This window comes from Canis lupus, chromosome 37, assembly GCF_048164855.1.
Source record: "Canis lupus baileyi chromosome 37, mCanLup2.hap1, whole genome shotgun sequence".
Lineage (NCBI taxonomy): Eukaryota > Metazoa > Chordata > Mammalia > Carnivora > Canidae > Canis > Canis lupus.
In genome coordinates, this window is record NC_132874.1 from 17,817,664 (window position 1) to 17,841,233 (window position 23,570).

Genomic DNA, 23,570 nt, shown 5'->3' on the forward strand with positions numbered 1-23,570 from the left:
CCTGCATTCTGGACTGTGTGCAGCTCCTCTGCAGCAGTATGCAGCAACCTGCAACTTCCACAAAACTTTCAGAGATGAGGCTTATTATGTGCTGTTCCAATTGTCTTCCTAGGGGTAAATGCTACTCTTAAAGGTACAATTAAAATATGTAGTTCACTTTATTTTATAAATAAAGTAACAGAGTTGAAAGAGAGAAGCACGTGGAGGGATATGGAGACAACTAGAGAGAAAATATGCTTAAATGATTACATATTAATTTAATCAGAACATTTCCGTGTAGTTAGAGGTCTCTAAACCTTCTGTAGCTGCAGTATTTTCTTCCCACCAACAAATTTAGTTTGGGTTTCTTGAAGTGTTTTCCATAGAGCAGCACGAAGCTTCATAAACCAAAACCACAGTGAGCTATTCCAACACGTGACAGCTATTTGGGCTTTTTGGTGAAGAATGGTTGATATAATTAGGATCCATTTCTAGTTACTGGCATGCCAGGCCAGGGGCAGAGGGCACTTTTCTGAGTGGGGAGAGGAAAAGCCGAAGGCAACTATTAGAACAGACTATTATACAATTTTGAGCTAACATATGGAATCAATAGCCTACATGAGCAGCTGTGCTTGGCTGTGGAAAAGCTTGAAATAGTGTAGTGGCACTGTAACCAATAAAAGAGATTACTGACTAAAGAGAAAGCGTGTGTATGGAGAGAGGGGCTCCAAAGCAGGATTAAGACATGCATTTATTCTCAAGCAATAGGGTACTAGGAACCTGTGTCATGGTTTTCTTCTTGATTGACAGTAGAAACAGAGAAGATCCAGCCCTGGAAAAAAAGGCTTGAAACCCGGGCTATGTGGCTAATTTCTGACTCCAGCTCAAGAGCAGCACAGAACACTGCTCCTGCCAGAATTCAAAGCTAAGCATAGTGAGGCTTTGCTAACACACAATGCAGCCTGTTTGAATTCTACTATTTGGTGGAAGTGCTGAGATCTCATAATATATCCTAAAGTTATACATGATGGGGAAAGAAAGACTAGAAGAAAAGCATTAGAACCTAGACTATCCAAAAACAGAATAATCTACTCCCTTAGAACCCAGCTTGGTCTACTGACACATTTCACTGCTGACAAAGAGAAAAATACTCTTAGTGCTGCTGCCAAAATACAACACTAGTTTTGTGTGCTTTATTTATTCACATGAACATCCATTTGGGAATCAAGTAGCTAAGACTATATTCCCTACGTGCGCCATGACTCCTGACGGATAGTATCATTTCCAAGAGCTTACTCAATCCCTCCATTTTGCCATCTGTAAACTAGAAATAATAATACCTCTAAATGACCCAGAAAATTTACCAAGATGGCAAATACAAATATAAGAAGCTATGGAAAGCACTTTAAATTTCTTCAGAGGGAACTGAATATGCATTTCAAATATCATATGTATTATTTCTAGGAATAATAATATATGTATATACTGTTCTTCTACATCAAATAACTGCTATTTTTTTTAAATGGTGCTCTTTGGTCCTGATTAAAGTGTTCAAAACAATTTGCATTCTTTAAGCATAAAATCTGTTTCTGTCTAAGCTGATAGACAAATTATTTGCATGACTAATGACTGCCTGAGTGGGCTACACTGTGATTTAATAGTATTTTTTTTTCTGTGCCTTTTGAGCGAGACTCATGGCCATGTCAAGCCAAGAACTCTCACTCAAATGAGAATCACATTTTTCTACCAAATGGGGTATTTTCCTTGCTCAGACAAGCAGAAAGCTCTGCACCTGTGTTTAAAAACTCTAAAACTCAGAGGTTGTAATCACACTCGTGAGTGAGAGAATATTGCCCATGTTCCAGGGTATCCTTGATCCTCTCCATCAATTTTCTGTTGATTTCTTGCCTGAAGCCATCAATGAGGAACCTCATAAGCCCGAAAAAATACTAAACACCAGAGAATCAGTAAACAGGTTGTTAAAAAAATAATTGAAACTCCCTTTTCCACTGCCCATTCGCAACTTTGCACATAATTACACCTCATTGTGCACCTCTGAAGCATGGACAGAGCACAGAGTATCTGCACAATTTCATAGGTAATTAAAACATTGGTCATCAAATCATAAATTACTGACATAAAGGCTGACAAGTCCAGGTCATGGCCAAGATTCTAATCTACACCTTCAGATTCATCCTTATCCTGCAAACACACACTGTTTGGGGCCTTTGTGGAATGCTAAATACTTTTAACATTTGCTATTAGAGCTAAGGATGCATTTGCTAGTTCTAACAATATTTGATCCTTTTTGATGCAACATATGCATGCTCTGCTGCCTATGAGGATGAATGCACCTAAGGATAAGAGCCACCTGAAAGGGTCCTGGCTCTGGGAATGTGAAACAATATAACCCAACTGTTTGTCCAAGGATACAATAATAATACACCCACAAAAGGCTCATATCACACTACTCACCTCTCTCTTTGCTGTTTAAATATCTTATTATTATTTAAAAGAGAGAGAGGGTTAAGCTTAGTAACTGTTTACTCTAATTGGGGCATTTTGCACTGAGTTGATAAAACTCCTAAAGGCTGCATATTTCCTTGTCCAACTTCATGGTTTTCCTCTGGGTCCTCAGTTCATTTGGACTCTCATAGAAGAACCTTTGATTGTAAAAATGTTTTATAGCTGTAATGCTAGAGACTCAATGTTTTTGTACCAAGCTCTTATATTGAAACCTGATCTCCAATGTGATTGTATTAGGAGGTGGGACTTTGGGTAATAATTTGACCATGAGGGCAGAACCTTCATGAGCAGGATTAGTGCCCTTTAAAAGGGACCCCAGAAAGTTCCCTTGCCTCATCTGCAATGTGAGGACACGGAAAAGAAAGCCATCTATGCACCAGAAAGGGGACTCCTATCAGACATGACTCTGTTGGTACCTTGATCTTGAACATCTACCCTTCAGAAATGTGAGAAACAAATGTCTTTTGTTTATAAGTCACCCTCCTTACAGCAGCCTGACTAGGACATCTAGTAGAGTAAATGCACATGATAGGATTTCTTCATTGAGGGGCCACCATATGACAGTCACTGTGCTGTGGGCTGGAAGAAAATAATGAAAAATATAGAAAGTGTCCCTGTTCTCAAGGACTTGATAGTCCAGCTGGGGCTTGATCAGAACTTGAAGATGACACTGACTCTATCATATTTGATTTATTTGCTTTGTTTTGTGTTCTTTTTTTTTATGACATAAATCTGCAACTTCTGAGTGGAATGCCTTTGAATAATAATACATCCATTAAGCAATTATGTTACAATACTAGCTTTTGATTAATTAATTAATTTAAAAATGCTAGACTTTGGGCACTTGATGAATATATTACCTAATATTTATATCTAATATTTTTTTCTTCAAGTGCTTTTAATGTCTAAAGGAATCAGGGATTGCTAAATTAAGTGGCTGTCATGAGCTTTGAGTTTTCTGCAAAGACTTCTCAGCACATTCCGTACCATCTGCAGCTCTGACTCCATTAACTTCCCACAGGACATTGTGCTTCTCTTCCTATTTAAATCTTACTTAAATCCCAAATCTCTTGGAGACCTATTTATTGGTTTAACAAATATTTATCAAGTCCTGACTGTGTCACATGCTATGCCGAGATCTAGGGAAACAGAAAATGGACAAGAGAGCAGTGGACCCTGGAGGTGTTCCTGGTTTATAATTATCTATAGTTTTTGCAGTGTTAGCATAACGATCTCAGTTTGGTAACACTTGATAAACTCGATTGCCCTTAATTAAAAACCTTTGTAATTCCAGAGTTGTGATATAAGACAAAGAGGGGAGGTGGTGAGAGTCCTGAGGGAAAAATGATCTAGTTACTCCAGCACTTGAACTTGGAAGAAAATCTTCAGCAAGGGATAAACAACAAAGGAGAGGATTTGGTCTCTAACTCTTGCCAGTCTCTGAGTTCTAAGATCAAAGAGTTACCCTGTTTGAAGCCCATATGTTGTACTTTCTTAATGCTGTTAAGCGACAGAAGGGGGAAAGCCTCATACAGTTTAAGAGTAAATATATCTTTAAAGATTTTAATTGTTCTCAGTGAAAACTGGATCCACTCTAATGATAAAGCATCATCATTTCACTCATCATTAAAGCATTTTATGAACATATGTAAAGTAAATAAGTTCCGTCTTAGAGCTATCTTAAAAGAAAAATGAAAGGACAACTCTGTAGAACCTCTTCCTTCAAGGATACACTATCCATTTTTACCTGTCCCTTTTCATGTATACATGTAGCAATAAAGGTTTTCCTAGGGGGATGACACTTATTTGTTATCTCACAATATGGCTTTGCATATTTGAAATATTTAAAATGCAAAGATAGGAAAACTGTTCTTCCATAGACATTAGAAAAATTGTAAAAACCAGGAACATTGAAAATGAATGACAATAATTTCTTTGCTGTCTGTTCTACCTACTTTCAATGGCAACAATGAAGTAGACCATGAGAACTAATTGGAGTGGACCTTCCTCATCCCAGGCAAATGGAACAGTCTTATTATAGAAAGATTATGATGAATTGCTCCACAGTTTTCTTGAATTGAGAATTTTAAAAAATATTTATTTATTTATTCATGAGAGATGCACAGAGACAGGCAGAGACAAAGGCAGAGGAAGAAGCAGACTCCCTGAGGAGAGCCTGTTGTGGGACTCGATCCCAGGACCCCAGAATCATGCCCTGAGCCAGAGGTAGATGCTCAACCACTGAGACACCGAGGCATCCCTTAAATGGAGGATTTTAAAGGTATTTAGCCACTTTAAATGTGTATCTTGCTGTCCCTCTCTGTGGGATTTCTGTATCAGAGTTAAGTATATCTTCTTTGTAAAAGATCACCCACTATCTATAGAAAAGTATTGAACTACTGATCAGAAGACTGATTACACATATGTACCAATTTGTTCACTCAGCAAATGGGTGATAGGATTATGAATATGAATAAGATATGGTCACTGATCTGAAAAGCCCAAAGATTAGTGGGTAACTGCTGTGTGAATTGATAATTACTATGCAAGGTGTTAATCTGTGTGGCAGCTCTACAAACCTGTAAAAATAATCTCACTGTGTAATATTGAATCTGAAGCAATTTATTTGATGATATAGAATTTTCAGCACTATGTCACCCTAATCAAATTTTCCTTTTTGCAATATTTAGGTGTTTTATTCACACAAATAATATGTATCAGAAAGATACATGTAATATCTTGAAAATTTTTATTTTACTACATTTAATTCATTGATTTAATATAGCTTTATCACTTATCAAAACTCAGTTTAAACTATTATAGACTAAAACTCTACCTGAGTATTTGTAGAATGTAACTCAATACATTCAGCATTTATTTGGTACCTAATATGTACAAGCATATGTTTAAGGCTGTGACACATACATTGGTACAGAAACTTCTATTTTTAAGAATTATTTTTAAAAAGAATTATTATTATTTTAACTGTAAAAAGAAAAATACCCATTCACAAGATTACAGGTAAAGACATATGAACGTATGCATTTAATTTTGCTATCTTATGAAACTCCACCAAAATTATACTAAAGGGGTTGTTTTTTTAAAAGGAAAGAAAGAATAGGAGAGAACCAAAAACAAAAATAAATAGATAAATAGGCAGATAGACAGTTACATAATACATACATGCATGCATGTATACATGCATAAAAGCTGGAAAACAGAGGATAAATAATTTAACTTAGGTGGATCCTAAGCCAGCAAAAATTAAAGGTAAGAACAAATGAAATTTACAAAGCAGAATACCTAAGTGTGTAGGGATTTAGGATTCCAAGGACCTCTATAAATTTGTAGAGATTGTTTTAAAATAAGGAGAAATGACAAAATGCTGCTTCAGAAGCAGTCCAGCCTCAAATAGCACTCTTCCACCACATTTTGTCAGATTTCTCTCCCTCCTTTCAGCCTAGATGAACACTGGATATTTATTCTCTAGAGTGGTTCTCTGTTTGGGTGAGTAAGACACACTGATAGTGGATTTGAGAGTTGACAGCTGAAAGCATGGAGCCATAAGTGAACACAGACACACCATATATGTACCCCTCTCCCTCAAGAGAAGCAGCTAGGCCTGTATTATCCAGTCAGGAGCCTTCACTGGGAAATCTAAGACCCAAAAAGAGTGACTCTGAAAGTTAACTCCCCCAAAAAGCTATTGTTAATACCCCTAGAAAAATTCAAAAAGATATGGCATCTAAGGAAACAAGAATAGAATGCTATTAAGAAGAGATGATGAGAAAACAAACAAAAAAACTCTCAGAAATTTTACATGTCTATACAAAATTAGTCAAAAGAAAAAAATTGAAAAAGAGGACTACAAGAGAAAGAATGCCTATGAAGTAGTAAAAAAGGGAAAAGATAAAAATACAAGAATAAAAGACAAAAATATTAGAGAACCAGATCAGAAAATCCAATATCACCAAAAATAAAGTTTCTAAACATGCAGAAGAAAAAAAAATGGAAGGAGAAAATCATCAACAAGACAGTTAAATATGTTTTCCAGAAGTTGATAGCACAAATTTTCAGATTAAAAAAGCCTACAAAGTCTCTGAGACAAAGAATAAAAAAGAATAAGCAATTTGGCGTGTTGCCATGAAATTGTAATAACAGTAGAATAAAATAAAATACCAAAATTGCCATAGAGGAAGCAATAAAAGGTCACACAAAAAGGGTCAGAAATCAGAGCAGCCCTGTAATTCTCTCAGTAGCAGAATAGAAGGTAGAAAACAAAGCATAACACTTTCAAAATTCTGAAGAACAGTTTCCAACCTAGAATTCTATACCCAGGTAAACTATCCATCACAAGTAGGGCAAATAAAAGTGTTTTCATGCATGGAAAGCTCAATAGTTGAACTTCCATGCCTCTTTTTTCTGAAGAAACTACTAGAGCTTGTAGTCTACTCAAATAAAGGAACTAGATCAAGAAAGGAAAACCATGTGTTGGGGTGGTCACAGCATGAGGTGGGAATTAGCATGCAATCTTGGGCAAATTGCTTTCTCTCAATAAACTTAGCTTTCCATTTCTGTGAAACAGAGATAGCAATAGATAACATGATATATTTGTTATGGGATAATGTGATATAATGGATAGTGCTCTTTAATTGAATTAACATTTTGTTAATATTGATGATACATCCCTTTTCTTTTTCATAAGGCTCTCTTTTTAATGGCCTTTGATGATTATTATTTTATTAGGCAAATTCCTCTAGTGAGCATCAATTTATCCTACAAACCCTGGTTTTAGGTTGAAATTATATCTCAATCTATCATACAATAATATTCAGAAGTGCTGTTCTATGAAGATATCTCTTGAAAATATATTCCTTTAATGACAAGGGTCATTTATATGTTTTAAAAATATTGCAAATGAATTTAATATGTTAACTAGTTTTTGTTTTGTTCTGCTATTATATTCCAAATCCATCCAGTTTTCAAGGACAAAGTCTCCAGGATGTATTGCATAACAAGACTCATATCAGATTAATTTTTTTTCAATTACTCTTTTTTCCTGAAAATATTGTGAAACAACATCATGCTCAGAGCTGAATACATGTTTCTGTTACCCTTCCTTTCTTTTTAATTTTTTCTGGAGCCTACTTCAGGATATTAGAAATGAAAATGTAATAAAAAATATACAAAAGACAATGTGTTTTTCAAGGAAATTTAATCTATATGTTCTGATTCATTTCCAATTAGATCATCAAAAGTTACTTTATGAGGACCATTTTAAATCTAAGGAGACTCCTGCGCCATTTAAGCTTTATTTTATTTTTATTAAAAAGTGCACTCTCAGTTGCCTAATATAAATTCACCCTGAAGTCCGACACAAACCCCATTCTGCTGCCCAAATGGGTTTTAAATGGGTGGATAGTGTCAGCACTCTGTCCTCAGGGGATTCCAGACCACAATTTGCATTTCATGCTAGTACAAACTTCTCTTGGTGAGCAGTTTCATCTCACTTGATAAGTGAATGCCTTTTCCAAACATAAGAACTTAGAGCTAATTGTGAACTCCTTCTCTTCTCTTTGTTTTGCCAGACGCTTGAACACAGACACATCCCTCATTCCCTGATAAATACCAGGTGTCATTCATTCCGTCTTAGGGAGGTAAGTTCACAGTTGCTGGTCCAGTGAGTTACTCAGGAGTTCCTTAAGACTCCTGTGGGGATACCCAGCCACTGTGAATGCTAAAGACCTCTGATCTCTAGCCAGATGCACCTTCCTCCAGTCCTCAGGGCGCTGGTTTTAGAATGCCCAGCTCCTCTGTTTCTTAGTCCTCTGCTTTCCCAGAGGCTCATTAAGGACAAGGATCTCCAAAGTTAATTGTACATAAAGCACAATACAGGATCCAGTATCCAACAGATTCTGCCTCTGGATATGGTGACATTCAAAGCCCTGAGCCATAGGGATTACAGTGCAGAAGTGGAAAGGGATGTTTGGCTTCAGCACTAATTACAATCATCCACACTCTGTATCTCAGTTTCCCTCTTAGTAAAAAGCCATATACTGTGTTCTCATTCTGTCTTTTTTCCTTTTTCTTTTTTTTAAGATTTTATTTATTTACTCATGAGAGACACACAGAAAGAGGCAGAGACATAGGCAGAGGGAGAAGCAGGCTCCCTGTGGGGAGCCCAATGGGAGACTTGATCCCAGGACCCTGGGATCCTGACCTGAGTCAAAGGTGGGCGGGGATCCAATGGGCCATTCAGGTGCCCTATCTCTGTCTCATTTTCAATGGTTTTATGATACTTTAAAAATAATAATAGTATTATTTTTGTGCTGCCCTAATGTTTCCTTCAAAAAACTCTTGTATTTATTTTTACACTATATTCTAAGAGAATCTGGAAAACTCTCTATTTCCACCACCAGGCTGGCCTTGTCAGCATTTCATGCACTGAACATCTCCATCAAGCTACACTTTCGAATATGGGAAGTACAGTGATAATTGAGGAATTCCAAATATCATGTGCCTGGTCAAATTACCATATTCTGTTCAGTTTTGTCACTGAGTATATTTTATCATATGCTAATTCTCTGAAAGCTCTTTGAAACCGTAGGGGCTGTATGTAGTGATTCTCTCTTGAAATAGAATTTTGGATTAAGTAGATTGTTCTATTTTACTATTGCTACTATTACCTTGCTGCCTCCATAATAACAGCAGTAATAACAGTAATGAGCTAACTTTCGTGGGGTACTTAACACATCCCAGGCACAGAGCTGAGCTATTTACATGCCTTATCCCCATGTGTCTGTCACACATGCCTTGAACGTTATTACTCTTTTGCTTTCACGGAAGATCAAAACAAGTCCTGTAAAGTTGAGCAAATAGCTAGATTATTGTTCAGCAAATATTCTCACTGTCCTGCTTACAATGGACAGAATGTATTTTCCCTGCATGTTGAGGTTGAGCTTGGCAGCAGAATTTGGTTTGGAACAGGGGAAAGTTAGGCTTGAAATGGGGCTGTCACAGGGAACTTTCCTGTTGGGCATCTGTCCAAGCCAAGCATGTGTTCACGTGTCTTGCTGCTTACTAGGTGTCCTGCTTACTAGGTGTCCTTACTAGAGACAGTGCATCTGCAGCTCTTGACATACATTAACTTATTCAAGCCTCTCAACAGCCCCATTATACAGATGAAGAGATGGAGGCACAGGACTGTAGATAACTCACTGGTTTATGTAGCTGTTAAGTGGTAGAGCTGGACTTGGTCTCAGAGAGTCTGGCTTCAGCATATACACACTTAGTCACTATTGCTGACCTCAGATTGGTTTCTCCACATGCAAAAAGCCCTTGCAAGAAAACCAAGTTACTTTAAAAACAGGAGTGAAAAATAGAAGAAGAGGACATCAGAGAGAGAGGCAAACCATAAGAGACTCTTAACTCTAGGAAACAAACAGGGTTGCTGGAATGGGGTAGGTAGGGGGATGGGGTAACTGGGTGATGGGCATTAAGGAGGACATGTGATGTAATGAGCACTGGGGGTTATGTGCAACTCATGAACACTAAAGTTTACCCTTGAAATTAATAATACACTGTATGTTAATTAATTAAATTTAAATAAAATAAAAATTTAAAATATGTATATATAAATAGAAAAATAAAAACAGGATCAAAGTATAATGGGTTCAAAGCTGCCTATGATGCTTTTTACAGGGAAGTCACTCTGAACCTCAACATTCTCATCAGCAAATAGTATATTTGCAGTTCCCCACACTGGAGGCTGTTTTGAAAAGTAACAGAGGTGATGCACAGACAAAGAAAATCCAGGACACACTAAATACCTTAGCTATTATTATGATACAAGGGTAATTTAATCAAGTCCTCATGCAAAGCTCTGTTCATCCACAGACTTGATCATGCTCCAGGACAAATCCTCCTCCATTCCCCCCCCGCCCCCCCTTCATAGCTATAACCAAATGAATGAAGCAGGTATCATTTTGCACTCCACTCTTAGATTTGTAAAAGGGCTTAACTCTGTTAGGAACCATTGAGAAATCTCACTGCGAATTTCCAATCTTTCTTTATATATCCACGGAAACTCGGTCAGCTCTTTCGGCAGTGCTATCTGTGCCTTCAGCAGCCCATTAAAGACCAGCTAGTGCATCTGAAAGTTCTTTTACTCAATCAATGAGCTTGTTGCCATGGCAGGCTAACACGAGGTGCCATTGATGATGACTTGATTTCCTCTCGCATCTGAAGTGGAAAGGGAGAAGACAGACTAAATGAAATCCCATCCATCTTAATGAAATACAATTATATTCTCCTTATTAATCATTTAAGAATCAATATGTCTCTTCTTGGTGAACCTCACCAGAATTTGTCATTCCATGCCAGGCCTCAATACATCTTGTCTTGTAGTGATTTTTATAAGTTCAGTCACCTGTGTCCCAGGGTAAATAACAGTGTTTTCTTGTACTGTGGAGAGAGGGCAGGAATGGCAGTGACAAGGTGGATCACAGAAATTCCCTCCGAATGTTAAGCAGCCTGCTGAATATTGCCTTCATGTGCATAATTTAAAAATGTACCTTGTTTTATTTTTAAATAGCATGAAGGAAAATGGATTACCTCAGAAAGGGGCTTATCTGAGTACCATTAAGAGGGAAAAACTCTTGGGTATTCTCACCCATTGAATGCTATAATCTTGAACAGGCTTATCAATATATTATAAAATACACATAATGATAAATATAAATATACAGAAAGAGAGAGACAAATGAGAAAGAATTTCTACAATACGTATACATTCTGTTACACTGTACATGTGATGCATCAATGTAGCATTTTCTTTTGCAATATTCACCTATTAAAATTGCTATTGTTGATACCTTCTTCATGTGGATCCTGAGACTGGAATGGGACTTTGTGCAGCCATAGCTGCCTAATAGCCATTGTTTAATTAATGAGAACAAAGAAAAAGAGAAGTGCGGAAAGATATTAAGAAAAGGAAGAAGAGACAGGAATTTAGCAGGCAGGGAAAACAAGTGAGGAGGAATAGGCTGTTTTAAAAATTAAATTGGTTGCATGAGTGAGAAATAAGTGGTAGGTGGTTTGTGTTTCAATAGGGAATTTTTGCTATTCATGCTGACTTTAAGTATTCCTGAACCTCTATTAGTGAGGAATTGGATAATCTGAATAATTTTCAGAATGGGAGGGAAGGACTCTGGGTTTTCTGTACAGGTGAAAAAGGTGAACACAGATTGGGTATTTTTCACACGTAGCATACATACTCTCTTTATATCTATTTTTATCTGCATCTTTACCTGTATCTATAGTCTTAACAGGACTAAATTTCTTTCCTTTTATGATTAAAAAAAAGCCACAGTAAAATAATCTCTTCTGTTTTCAGACTTGGAGCTTTACGTGAAAGATCTGAAAATAAACACCTCACAAAGAAATATCCTTTTGTGTGGCTGAGTGGTTTCTCAGAATCACCCTCCATGAACAATGTAAATGCAGCTGCTGAAGCCTGACTTCAATGCACCCGGAAGTCAATAAACTTTGAGGTCAGTGATTTTAAAAAGTAGCTCAAAAGTCCCGAAGGGTTGGTGCAGTTAGTTCAGTTACAGCTATTGGTCTTGAATAGGTGACTTTTATAGGTCCCATACCAGTGACTCTTAAGGGTCTGTGAAATACTTCCCCTCCTTTCTCCTCTTCAGCCACTATTCCCATAGCACCAAAATTCACCACATACTGTGCTAATGCTGGAGAATATGAATCAGTAAGGGGAAACTGGTTCAATGATACCATTAGTCCATTAGTGACCCAAGAAATGTGCGAATGAAACAATGCAGGATGCCTTTAACCTTTCATTCCCTTCTGGGCCACCTTCCAACTTCCTTACGAAACACGGAGGTGTTCTGTCCTTCGCTGATTTTCCTGACTACTGGCCTCAAAAATTCTCTTCTTCCATGGTCCTCTCTCAAATTCATGCTTATAATAGATATGTACTAGATAAGAGGACAAATTTCATCTCAGGAAAAGGCATAAACTATGGGAGAGAAGAGTGTTGGAAGTGACACTCTAAAATCTGTGCTCTTGCTCAGACGTTTAATGGACGGACACTCATAGGTCTCCTCCAGGAAGCTCTCTCACATTTCTTTGGACTAAAAAAATGTCAAAAACTTGAGTTCACCATAGCCTTCCTGTTGGCAATTTGAGGTCTTTACAAAAGAGATTTTGAAGAAATTAGAAAAGGAGGAAAAATGGCCTTAGAATTTAATGATCCCAAGAGGAACAAATTTGGAGTCCCCCTATAAATGATTCTGTGGAGTTTTATGGGGAGTGTTATGCAAATATTTACAGTTGGATTCAGTCTTATCAATGGGTAGTGAAACACAAGTTTTCAAAAAAGGAAATTAATTTTTAAAATATTTATTTTTAAAAAAAATGCTTAATATGCATTATTCTCTTTAGTGCCTAATTTATCCTCCCATCACTAATATGTGAATCCCTCAGTTATATCGTGAGAAAAAAAAATGTACCATCTTCTGAAAAAAGTCATGATTGGAAGGAAGGATCTTCTCAACACCTTCTCACAGCCTGTACACATCCTGTACAATAAAAAGATTTTATTGTTGCTGGCCAAAATGGGGGTGGTGAGGAGCTAGCTCATTTTCTTGCACCAGCTCCATGAGGTCAGAGGATGAAATTTGTTTATCTCTGTACCCAGTTCCTAGCTAATAATACATCGTGATAAGTTAATAAACAAATAGCAAACTACTCCACGTAAGGCACTGATAAGTATAATCCCTATACAGCGGATGTGTCTATAATCAGCAATATTCTAACATGGGACAATCCATGCATTAATTTTATTTTGTTTTTAGTATAGACATAGCTAGCCATAAAGCATTAAGATAAATCTAGATCTCCATTCCCATTCGACAAGAGAAAAAAGGAGAGGTTCCTAAGCTCCAGTATCCACCAAAAAAAGAAAAAAAATTCCGAGAGATATTTCTTTTATTCTCCATAATCCTAAACCTTTGAACTGCTTTATTTGCAGGGTTATAAGACTACAGTTTGCCTTCTGCATGGTACCCGTCACTGTAGCTAAAGAGCACGAGTTTAACCTACAAACAAATGTGGTGCTGTTTTCCGATTGTCCCAAACAATAAAGGAGGTTTTACAATTGCAAGTGGTTGAATGTGGTCAAACAGGTCCTTGTTCACTGTCAGTTTCCACTATTCTTATGTTTTAGTGTACGTGCAAGCCTTCTTAATCCACAGCTCCAAAATCAAGATTGGTAGGGAGAAAATCCAATTGTTTAGGGTCAAAATAAAGACGTTTTTCAAATGCCAAAGAAAGAGAACAGGGGTTTTCTGCTTTGATGTTAATACCATGCCTTTTGTAGTTTTCCTGTTTGTTTGTTTTCATCTTCCACTGTCAACAGGGCACCAGATTTTATAGGCAGCTTAACACAGAACAGATGTTGATTAAAAGAGATGCGGTTTTGAGTGTGACATTAAAAAAATATCATTCTCTCTTGTCTAAATGCTACAATCTTAATGGCTTTAATTTTTTATTAACTGATATATAAAAGAACAATAAGTATACATTTTATCTTAACTGAACCATACGCAGCTCAATAGCTGGACCATGAATAAGGCAAAATATGTTCACGTTGTAATATTTCCAAAAAAAAAACCAAAAAACAAAAAAACAGAATTTTCTACTTGTGCAAATGACATGTGTTTTCTGGCCAAGGCTCGTAGCATTTTCATTTACTTTATAAATATAACCTGTTTAACCATAGCAAAAATAATACTAAATGCATTTTTTAGATTCATCTTTAATATATTCTCAAACAGGGTATTTCTTCTAGTTTAATCAATGATGGCATTCCAAGAGCAACATTTGGAAACAATAAATCTGGGATAAATGTGACAAAGATAAAAGTAAAGTAGAAACTTGAAAGAGAAAAAAAGAGAGAGAAAAGCTCCAATGACTTTATAGACACCTTCATGAAAGAATTAAAGAGAGGCTGAATTTGGCACAGCTGACCATTCAGGTGCTAGAGGCATTTCCAAGAGACTGAGCCAAGAAAATAATGCATTCCTACTTCCTCTGATATAGGCTTAAAAGCTTTGATGAGTAGATGAGGCAAGACACCTGACCTCAATGGTCTGCGACACCAAAATAAATGGATGTGGAAGGCAAATTTTGCACACCTGGAACCAGAAATCCTACAAAAGCCATAGCAAAGTGCTTATGTGATCAATATATTTGCAATGTCTGACACTAAAACGTATGCCACATACCTTGAAATGTTCTTCTAAACTCAGATCAGAAAAGAACATATGCAGTATTATTTGTCATTATTGTTTGATATCAAGATGTTCTACCTACAAGTTAAGGGTTTTCCTGAGTTAGCTCTGGCCAGGCCTCCGTGACCATGAATCAATCATCAGAAGGTCACTAAGTGCTAATACAGTCTCTGATAACATTGACTCTCATCTTTTCTGGGCACTCCAAAACCACATCTGGGTTTTTAGATTTGTTGGATAGAAGATAGCTTATTTCAAATAGTTAAAGCAGAATCAATGCTAAAATGACCAATTAGGATGAATATCAGTTTAATAATTTCATTCTATCAGTCTTCTACTTGGAATATGAAAATAAATTGCAATCCATAAGATTCTAGCATAATCCTTTTTATTTGCCTTATCCATACGGTATATACTTTATTTAAAATGAAGAGAAGGAAAGATTATATGTAATATTCATTCCAAAGTAATAAACCAAGGTTAATAGTATACTTGGGAACATGATCTCACATTTCAGGGTAGGATTTAAAAATTTGAGTTTCTTCAAAAGGAACTAATGGAGATGTGCAGAGCAAAGCCATATTTCAAAGGGCCTTGCAGACTATATATGTGTGTGTGTGTGTGTGTGTGTGTTTACACACACACACACACACACACACACACACTCTTTTTAGTCAAAGGAGAAATATAATCTCTTTAAAGGAAGAAATATAGTCTTTTTAGGTTACTTGGGATATATCCCTCAAGTTATTTAAGATCTTAGTTTTCTTTTTTTTTTTTTTAGAACACTTTGGATATAATTATAATCATGATATTTTTGGTTTTAATTTATTGAAATCATTCTTTTCAAAATAATATTGAAATGACAAAAATAAAGCATAACTTTCTCTGTGTCTCAAACTCTTATCAAGAAATGCAAAACACCACTACAAATATTCTATTGTCATTAGCATGGCATGATTCACATGTTGGAGGAACAAGAAAATGAGAAGACTAGCTGCAGACTGGGAGAAAATAATTGCAAAGATATATCTGAGAAAAGACTGCTATCCAAAATATAAAAAGAACTTTTAAAACTCAACAGTAATAAAATAGTAGAAAAAAAATGATTAAAAATGAGCAAAAGTCCTGGACAAGACATCTCACCAAGGAAGACATACAAATGGAAAACAAGCATATGAAAACATGTTCAACATCATATGGCATTAAGGAATTACTAATTAAAATAACGAGATACCACTATACTTCTATTAGAATGACCAAATCCAAAACGTTGACAAAATGACATGTTGATGAGGTTGTAGAGCAAAAGAAACTCTCACCCACTGCTGGTGAGAATGTGAAATGGTACAGTACACTTTGGAAGACAATTTGGCAGATTCTTATAAAACCAAATACACTCTTACCCTACAGTGTACCCTGGAATTTACCTAAAGGAGTTGAAAACTTATGTCCACACAAAAATCTGCACACAGATGTTCACAGTGGCTTTATTCATGATTCTCAAAACCTGGAAGCAACCAAGATATCCTTCAGTAAGTGAATAGGTAAAATAAACTAGGGTATATCCAAACAACGGAATATTTTCAGCACTAAAGAGAAATGAAAGGACACGGAAGAGACTTCAGTGTCTATTGCTAAATGAAGGAAACCAATCTGAAAAGGCTACATATTGTATAATTCCAACTATATGACACCTGGGGAAAGGCAAAAAAGATTAGTGGTTGCCAGGGGTCGATAGAGCACAGAAGATTCCTAGGACAGTGAAATGTACATACTGTGTGTGATACTATAATGGGGGATGAATGTCATTATACACTTACCAAGATCCATAGAATATATGACACCAGAGTGAAGACTAACATAAACTATGGACTTTGCGTGATTATGATGTGTCAACGGAGGTTCACCGATTATGATAAATGTAGCAGTCTGGTGTGGGATTTTGATAGTGAGGGAAGCTGTGTGTGTGTGGGGTCAGGAGTATATGGAAATTCTGTATTTTCAGCTTAATTTTTCTGTAAGCCTAAAACTGCTCTAAAAAATAAAATCTACTAAAAAATATTAGGGGGAATGGTGCACAGATGACTGTATGTGGTTATAGCAGCTTGTCATTTCAAGTTTTGATGAAGTATTTACAATTTTATTGGGTTGCATCACAAATAGAACAGTGACTTATATTTCTTAACTTGGATTGCTGATTCCATGCACTTTTGACAGTCCTGAAAAATAGCTTTTCTATATCAATTGTTGCAAAATGTTTTCATTGTGGAAGATCACCATGAATCAGTCCCTAACTATGAACCCTAACTACCCAGAAGAAATGGCTAAGAGCAACTTTGATAAGTAGAAAAATTATGCTATATTTTCTAATATGAAGGATTTACAGTGTCTTCTTGAAGTTTTGACCAGTTATCGTAACTGAACTTTTATAGATAGAGATTCAGGCTGCTGCTACCAGAAACTGCACAAAGGAAAGAAAAAAGGAAGACATCTGAGTGGAAGTACATAGACTTTGACAGGTTAGAGAATCACAGAACATTGTTGCAGAAAGGGCTCTGGGAGAGATGCTGGCCCAAAGATCCTCTGGGAAGATGTCTTTACAGCATTTGGAATTTCCTTCAGATGATTCATAGGGCGCTAGAAACTATAGTGGGAAATTTCATTCGCATCTGAATCAGTAAAGGTTAGGGAGAAGAGATCCCCTTGTTATTAGAAATCACAAAAGAGTCCATGATGACCTCAAGATGGTTAGAAACTACCATCTCGATGGCCCTGATTTGTAGAAGCATCCTAGAGATGGGCTAAACACACTCAAAGTCACCAGTGTTTAAATGGGTGTTTAAAAAGTTTGTTAAAAGTTTGTTGTATTTTTCATAATCTGAGTAACTGATAAAATGTTAGAAGAATAAAAGGAGCTTAAATATTATAGACATATTATTTAGATATATGGCACCAACTATTTTGTTTTTAACAAATACAACATTGCCCAGAAACTATTTTCTCGTAGTGTGAATCCGTTTGGTGTAAATATTAAATTCTCAAACATGTTGCTAGAGACGGAATATTTATGTCTCTCCCAAAGTCTGAGTTGAAACTTAAACCCCAACGTGATATATCTGGAAGTGGGGATCTTTGGGAGGTGATTAGGTCTGAAAGTGGAGCTTTCTCACTAATCTCATGAATGGGATTAGTGCCCTTTTAAGGTCACTAATATATAATATATCCTTATATAGGACCCCAGAGAACTCCCCCAACCCTTCTGCCATGTGAGGACACAGGGAGAAAACAGCCATCCATGAACCAAAAAGAGTGGCCTCAGCGGACACCAAATCTGCCAGGGACTTCATCCTGGGCTTCCCAGCCTCTGTAAGAGTAAAAAATAAATTCCTGTTGTTTATAAGCCACCTAGTATATAATATTTTTGTTATAGCTATCCGAACAGACTAAAACACACTTATGCTTCATTTCTCAGTTATCAGACTGTTTTTCCTCCATCAACAGAACTCTTATGAGTGTATAAAGTCACATTTAAGAGTTGTCAAATATCCCGTATGTCACAGCCCACCTGCCCATACTGCCAGAATTCCCAATTACCCTTTATTTTTTTTTTAAAAAAAGATCTTATTTATGAGAGACATAGAGAGGCAGAGACACAGACAGAGGGAGAAGCAGGCTTCCTGCAGGGAGCCTAAGGTGGGACTCGATCCTGGGACCCCGGGGTCATGCCCTGAGCCAAAGGCAGATGCTCAACCACTGAGCCATCGAGATGCCTCCTCAATTACTCTTTAATGTTCCTTTTGAGTTAAGCAGTATTTTCCAGTCTGTTCTTTGAAACTCAAATTTCATGAAATTCTTCAGGACAAAGAAGTTTCCTATCAAATACATTTAAGAAATGCTGATTTGAATATTCCTGGCATATGTACCTATATTAAAGCCCCTAACAAGATCTGCGGTTGGGATATTTCACTAAATTTAACTAAGCTTAACCCATCACTTCTTAAACCTATTTGAACCTATTTGAATAGGATGCCTGAGTGACTCCGGCAGTTAAGTGTCCGACTCTCGATTTCAGCTCAGGTCATGATCTTAGGGTCATGAGATGGAACCCCACATCAGGCTCCATGCTCAGTATGGAGTCTGCTTGAGATTCTTTCTTTCTCTCTCTCTGCTCCTCTTCCTGCTCACTCATGCACTCTCTCAAATAAATAAACACAATCTTAAAAAAAAAAGGAAAAGAAAAAGCAATGCCTAACGTGATTTGAAAAACGATGAATTAATGAGCAAAAAGATCCTGATAAAATGCAACCATGTTATCTGAAGAGGGACGCTATAAATTATCATAGCTAGGAATACTTTTTGAAAGTCACACAGTAGAGACACCTGGTGTGGCTCAGCAGTTGAGCATCTGCCTTCGGTTCAGGGCATATTCCCAAGGTCCTGGGATCCAGTCCCACATCGGGTTCCCCACAGGGAGCCTCCTTCTCCCTCTATCTGTGTCTCTGCCTCTCTTTCTGTCTTTCATGAATAAATAAATATATTTTTTTTAAAAGTCACACAGTACAGACAGTGAGGGAAACGGACTCTGAAGGGAAGGAAATCAGAAAAAAAAGTTTAGGCCTTCGCATTATAGAGATTCATCATGAGTGCTTCTCACAACTGCCAGGGACCAGACATATAGGCAGTGATTCCCACAGAGACTTGCAAGGATGGAAACACCACCCAGGGGATGCATGAAATATGCATATCCCCAACTCTACCTCCACTCGGCCCGATTCAGGAGCATGATTGTGGTGTCTGGAACCTTGCATTTAAGGGAGCACCCTAGGGATTTACAAGCAGGTGGTAGGTAGACAAGCTTTGAGAAATGTTTGAGGATGAAGTGAGAGAGAGAGAGAGAGAGAGAGAAGAAGGATAGAGAAGGAATAGCAAGAACTGAGAGCAGTTGCCTTATCTCTTCTACTGCTCAGAAAGTTCATGCATAAAACCTTCCCTGGGCTCAAAGGAGTGGATTTTGGGTCTCTTGCCTTTGCGTATCCAGTTCCTAAGGCAGCACACTCTTCATTCCAGCCTCAGTCCTAGGTGATCTTTCCAAGATGATACAAAAGCTCTTGCACAAGCTGGTTTATTGATACCAATATTTTCATTTAAGCGCTTGATCAATACCCGACAAGTCTATTAAAGCATACAAATGCTTTCTCAGGGAGACCCATGAAAGCCCCCCCCTCCCCCCGCAGCCCCAACTCCTTTTTGAAAGCTTATTTTATTATTATTTTTTAAAGAAACACAACTTTTCCAAATTTGTGCATCCTTCTGATTCTGGTTTTCGAAAGGAAATGAAATTTGTCACGCCGCCATACATCATTTCCCTCACAGTACAATGTCCCATCTGTGTGTCAAGTACAAAAGAAAAGCATTTTGTGAAAAATTGCTAAAGAAGTAATGATTTTTGTCCTCAACTCTTTGTTTTGCCTTTCAATAAAGAAGGCGACATGTGCCACAAATGATGTATTATTGTTTAGGTACGAGCCCAGTAACACAGTGCATAAGCAAAACCATGTTTCACAGCAGAGAAACTATAGTTTACTGCCCCTATGGCTCTGATGAGAATATAATGTTCTACAGTTTATAAATGCTTTGAGGTCAATACATGATTTGCTTCAGCTTGTTCATCCAATGAGCAGGGGATCCAAAAATATATCAAGCTCTTAGACAGCCCCCTGGAAGCTGGGCTGAGGCAGCAGTGATGGAAAGGTTCTATGGAAGCCCTTCTGTCAGCTGGAGATGAGATAATTAGATCCAGGTAATACATTGGAGCCCCAACAGGGAGCCGCCAAGCAAACATGTCATCTTTATGGGCCTTTCTTGTCCTGCACAGCGACTGTGGCCTCAGACAGGAAAGCATCGAGGGATTCGTTGATGCCCCACAATGCCCCACTGTCACTCAGTCACCCTCATTATCTAGGGGACACTTCCACCTGCGGAAACCCACCAAAAACAACAAAAAGAACAATCAAGAATGATTCTTTTTAATTATTTGTCTTCATTTCTCTGCTCTCTCTTTTTTCCTTTTTTCTTTTCCTTACAACATACCTTTAAGTAATGTATTTGATTTGAAACTCTTTTTAAAAATATATTTATTTATTTGAGAGAGAGAGGGAGACTGGGAGGGGGCAGAGAGAGGGAGACTGGGAGGAGAAAACCCTTAAGCAGACTCCCTGCGGTGCATGGAGCCCAATGTACGGCTCTATCCTAGGACCCTAGGATTATGACATGAACCGAAATCAAGAATTGGATGCTTTACTGACTGAGCCACCCAGGCACCCTGAGACTCTGTTTATATAGATTCTGCAAAATGTCCGTATCATACTTAACATAGTTTTCACCTTGGGGATTCTTTTTAAACTACAGACAAAATAGTCACTTTTTTCAACTCCTTGAATTAACTTCAAGGCACCATGTTTCCCTTTCGATTTCGGTTGGTAGTCATTGTCATTCCTCCTGTCTCCATGTTATTCATACTTCATGTTAGGTATTGAGAGACTAGAATTGGGTCAGGGGCAGTGCTGAATTATGGGGTTACAGAAATAGGATGAGCACACTGGACCAAGTTACATTGAAGGGGATTTTATGGTAATATTTTAAATAATAAACTGATTACATTTTAAAAAGCCCTACGAAAGAAAAGCACATGGTACTTGCCAAGAAAGATGATAATAGAGGTGTTTCATTGATTTGAGGGGGCAGGGGCTGCTTTTCTGAGGGCATGATGTCAGATAGAGACCACATGTTTAAAGAGTAGGACTTAGGTAGGTGAAGGAAGATGGAGAAGGGAGTGATAGCCCATGGAAGGGGGGGACTTGATTTTTATATAGATAAAGCTAAATGCAAAGGCACAAAGTAGGGAAGGCTACCACCACCATCATCACCACCATCGTCACTACTACCAGCATCATCTCCACCACCATCACCACCAACACCACCATTACCACCATCACTACCACCACCAGCAGCAGCTACAGCAGCATCACCACCACTGGTATCACAAGTGTCATTATAAACATTACAGTAGAGCTACTGGGGGCCATAATATTCACTTTATAGAAATCACCTCTAATGCCTAGCATAATCTGGAAAAAGAAGTATCTATTTCCAGCTCAAAAATAAGGATAATGTATGTCTTCTTATGGTTGTAACTTGTGTAAATCAACTTGATGATAAATGGTTGATTCTGTATTTTAACCAAATCAATGTGATTCTGAACTTTATGAGCTCATGGTATTAATGCATATTTGAGTGCAACAGGTTTCTAACACTGCTTTCAAAAGGATATTATTGAATTTTAAAATCTCGAAAATGCCAACCAATGTTGCATAATCAAAGATATTGATTTAAGCTCTTCATTACTATCATTTGATTTGAAAGTTAATATAAACTTTTTCAAAAACCAAGTATAAGGAGGAGTTTGATATCACTAACTAAATACAAACACACATGAGTTGGAGATTGTGATTTGTAAAACTTAAACTTTAAGCAAAATGAGGTCAAAGTACCAAATACACCTCATTAATTAAACATTCAAACACATAAACTTACATATAGAGGATTTTCAAAATGATGTATTATTTACAGTCTTAAGCAGAATATTATCTGCCATATATAACTGTAATTTTTTTATTTATTTTTAGTCCAATGAGAACTGGAAGGGGAGGTGACTTATTTATGATCATTTCATCTTAATGATTCATGACAATTTCTTGAACACTTACCACGTCTGAGACATGGAGTTACACCGTGGGGCTAAGGAGGTGACCAGGATGAGGTCCCTGCAGTTGAAAAGTTTATCATCTATCACAGTGGACAAGATCAATTCAGACACATTCTTTATGATGTGGTATTAGGATGAATTTGCAGCATGCTGTGGAAATAGAACAAAGGAGCCCTTGAGAAGCTAACCAGGAGAAGAAAAGGAATATCACACCCATACAAAGAGACCAGCTTAGGTGTGGATGCAAGGAAATGCATAGAGCTTGAGGAGTGGAAGTAGTTTGGTGCATTAGAACATAAAACAAAAAGAGGACAATGACTGCAGATGGAGAGGGTTTGAATATGGAAAGTTATAGATATCATGGTAAGTTGCTTAGCCTCCATAATAGCAGACACTGGATAGTCTGGCATGGAAGTGGGTGGGCCGTTTCTGTTCCTTTGGTAGATGGAGGAGAAGAGCATAGGGGTGTGGAGGAGAGGTCAGATTTGCAGAGCGCTAGTCTGAAGTCATGCTGTCTAATTCAGAATCTGGTGCAGTCACCCAGTCACAGAATAAGAGCAAAGAGAGTGGAAATAAAGGCAGGATAACACACTGAGAGAATATCAAGAGGTAATGCCAGTAGGATTAAAGAGTTTTCATTTGGGTGATTAGGTAGAGGATGGTGCTTGATTTGAAGAAGGAATGGAGAAAGAGAAGCATATTGAAGAGCAAGGGCATAAAGTGTTGGTGGGCATTTATATTTTATGTGCATAGGACTTGCAAAAATCCATTAAGGAGGCAACTGGCATTGTGAATATTAGTCAAATATCAGTAGGAGGGCCAAATAATACACAGAGATCTTGATTCCATCTGTTACTCATTCCAAAACAATTTGCTTACCTTCTAGGGTCCCTGAGTTTCCTCTAAGTTGCATTTTCTGAGGTGGGGTAGGAGAGACACCTATAAGACACAGAAAACATGCAACGAAGTTTTCTCTCAGCCCTTAC

At 37.4% G+C, this 23,570-nt stretch overlaps 1 long non-coding RNA gene across 1 annotated transcript; it reads left to right on the forward strand.

Moving 5' to 3' along the window:
• LOC140626236 (uncharacterized) lies at nucleotides 1-23,570 on the forward strand. The gene is made up of 6 exons (XR_012025428.1): nucleotides 1-133; nucleotides 11,900-12,056; nucleotides 17,252-17,338; nucleotides 18,053-18,185; nucleotides 22,505-22,947; nucleotides 23,471-23,570. It is a non-coding gene; the product is annotated as an uncharacterized lncRNA (long non-coding RNA).